The sequence below is a fragment of the Nestor notabilis genome, unplaced genomic scaffold, assembly GCF_000696875.1.
Source record: "Nestor notabilis isolate BGI_N333 unplaced genomic scaffold, ASM69687v1 scaffold5590, whole genome shotgun sequence".
Taxonomy (NCBI): Eukaryota; Metazoa; Chordata; class Aves; order Psittaciformes; family Psittacidae; genus Nestor; species Nestor notabilis.
The window spans coordinates 44724-48292 of NW_009911454.1; positions in this window are offsets into that span (position 1 = coordinate 44724).

Genomic DNA, 3569 nt, shown 5'->3' on the forward strand with positions numbered 1-3569 from the left:
AAGAGTAGACATTGATCAGCAGCATCAGGGTGTGTGCTACAGCTAAGAGTCCCTGCTGCGGCTTCTAAAGGCTAACTCACTGATCTCAGAGCATCCTCAAGGCAGGGTAGCAGAGAGTGTGACATCCCCAGTCACCGAGTATGAATAAAATCAAAAAGTTACTCAGATGTATCATAGCGTTGCTTCACACCACAAGGCAATTGGAATGATCTTAATGCCCTGCAGTTTCAAGAAGTGGCACAGCTTCATGACTGGTCTGACCCCAGAGAAAGAAGTACCATACACCCCATATTGCTGCATGGTACATATCACCTCTTAGTCTGGTAATAAGACTTTCAGGCTACACTGTGCCATTACTTTTCCAGGTGTAATACATTTCAGTAATTTTTTAAAAAAGGTATTTTCCATCTTAAGACAACTTGGTCCCACCCTCTCTCAACTCACTTATATTAAGTATAAGCCAGGAGTAGCTCAAAACTAATAAGATTATGCCAAATGTATGTTATATCTAAATTAGACCCATTATAGTCATGTGTTTCAGAAATCTTAGAGGAGTTTCTGGTCACAAACTCATGTTTGGTTCACCATAAGCAATTAGTATTAGAGATCATTTTCAGATTTTAAATTCATGTTTTACTGAAGCAACTCGCATCAAAATAGAGTAACTAACCCCTCTGCAGCTCTTTCGCATTTGTCCCTAACAGCCTATTCAAAACATAAAACTAAGGATGCCTGATTAGAGAAAGAAGTACATCCTCATTATGGGGGGCTTAGAGCAGAGCACATTTATAGTATCTTGCAGCAGTAGCAGATGGGTTAAAAAAAAAACCCAACCAAAAAACACAACACGTTTTCAAATTGAACTCTTGAGCTAATATAGGTTATTTCTCTGAAGCTGGGGGTCCTTATTAGTGTGTCTTTAATCTCTCCTGGGAGAAGGATATGTATCCCTGAATGTCAGCTTAGCACTGGTGGGAGAGGGCTTAGGCAACTTGATGAGAACATCAAGTTCCCCTCGCAAAGCAGTCCATACTCTATGGCAGCGTACTGGGAACACAGAGAGGCAGGAAAAGAGCCGGGTCGCCCCTGGACAGGGATACACATCACTTCAGTCCATAGCGTGCTACCTGCACACAGAACAGGCGCCCAGCATATGGCACATTGGTCTTGGTTCCCTCCCTGCAACAACTCCTTCTGTAGGGAGGCAGTCCTGCCTTCACCAGAGGGTCCCAGTTCTGCTCAGTCTGAAACTCACTGGGGCTGACAGAACAGAGCCCTGCACAAGACACCATCCTCTTTTGTTCTACTTTTGTAAAAGAAAAGCAAAAATGAAAATGAGAAAAACCACCCCAAACAAACTAAATCCAAACCCAAAAAAACCACACAAACAAGAAAAATCCCAAACAGATATTCCCATCTCCTCCTGAGCTCCAAACTCAACTGGAGCCACTGTTTTTTATACAGTTACCCATGTATTAGCCCCCTGTGATCTGGCTTTGGAATTTGGGGTGCACTAGCCATACATTTTCCTTCAGTCTCGCTCCCAAGGCAGTAGAGGTACCTGCCAAGGGAAGCTGAGAGTCCAACCCTGCTGAAGGTTCATCGCTGGGCTCTAATGCAGACACCAAACACTGGAGCCTGCCCAGAGGTGAGCAGGTTTGGAGAGTGTATTTCTGGTCCTCCTCTGGTATATGGACTGTGCATGTAGGTGCTGTGGCATGAAGGCAAACTCGTGCCAGGTCATGAGTGAGGAACAGGGAGTTTTCGTTGCAGGATTGTCACCATGATTTGACACTTACAAAGAACATACTTGCCGGGATGTTTTGTGCTTCTATTAGAAAGATAAGGAAGTAAAGAAGAGAAAAAGATTTAGCTAATGCCCGCTAAATTTAGCTTAATGCCTGCTGACCACAAGGTCCCATTGCTACCAGCTGATGACCCAGACTACCACATGCCAAACTGGTCCTGAGCAAACTTCATTAGTTCCTTAATTCTAATGCAGCTCTCCTGTTTCAGAAAAAACTGGGAGATATGGGCCGGTTGGGAAAGGATGATGAAAAAATTAAAAATAAAAAAAAAATTTTAAAAAGGGAAAAAAAAAAGAAAACAGTAGCAATATTCCCTGGGGATCTGATGAGAGTGCATTGAAGTTACTGGAAGGACTCCCATTGATTGCAGTACAGTTTGGGTCAGTCCCCCTGATGCACCGCAGAGGTTCTGCAGTCCTTTGAACTCGGTATTATTTCAGTGAATCTATTAATGTTTGGCTCTGTTAAATGTATTATGATAATACTGCATTGGAAATAGAGTCACTTATGATTCAAAGCTATACAGCCTGGGCACAGGAAAAAAAATTGTGGTATGTGTTCAGTAACATATTTGTTGCTGTGCAGCCATTCTATAGAGTGCATTTAACTGTGTTTTGTGTATTATTCTTAACATGCATTCACAGTAGACAGCAAAGCAGCAGTTATGGGGTATGCTGTGAATGCATATTAACAGCAGTACACATTTGCATATCATGGATCCATAATACAAAATGCGTAGTAAAATCCTTATGAAAAGTTATTATGCATGCACAGTAGAGGCTTTTTAAACCTTGATATCTCAGCTATTTTGTTTCTCCACTATTTATTTGAAAATATTAAAAAGGTCAAATGATGGATTAAGAATCTGCAAAAATGTAATGTTACTACTACAGAGGGAATCCTTCAACACAAACTAATTCATTTATTTGTTTTTTAGGAGCAGTATAAAAGCCATTCAAAAAGGCATTTTGCCATAATATTTGAAGAGTTTTAACAAACCCCACCTACTTCAGCAATAAAAAAAGGACGGAGGAAATATTTTTATTAAAGTGTAGTTTGAAGGCTGTGTGATATGACTGGCAATTTTGATGGTCCTTCCCTTAATACAAGGCCACTACAATGTCAACCTTTCCTTCAATTTCTCCTAGTATTTTTAGTATGCACTGAACCAGGGTTTGGTTCCTCAGGACTTTGCATATTTAGATGATTGTGCATTGTATAATACTTTGAATATGCAAAATCCTTGAAAAGGTTGACAACCCTTAGGACCTTTCACAATATAAATCTTAATAGATAAATTCCTATTGAGAATAATGGGAATCTACCCTCTCCTCTGTTACACAGATTGTGCTATTTAGGATAAAATGAAACAAATGCTACAAATAATGCAGCCCTTGCTCCTTTGGAATAGTTGCCACTGAAGTTTTAGCATCTTTGCCACTTCAAATACATTTGCCTTAAAAAATAAGAATAATTTAAAAAGGAAGGAATTAATAGAATAAAAAGGCCTGAGCTCCATAAAGAATGAATGAGCTGATATGTGTCACTTCTGTAAAGAAAAGAGAAATACAAAGTTTGGTTCGAGGGCTTCTTCTTTTTTTCCTCTTTTTTCAATGAAAGGCTCTAAAATCACTGAGTATATACATGTAGATCTACAGAACATGCTCTCCCCACACACACGCGCGTTGTTCTGATGCTGCCTCATTTTTTGTTCCCCTCTCTAATAAAAAAAAAAAAAAAAAAAAAAAAAACCCAAAAAAA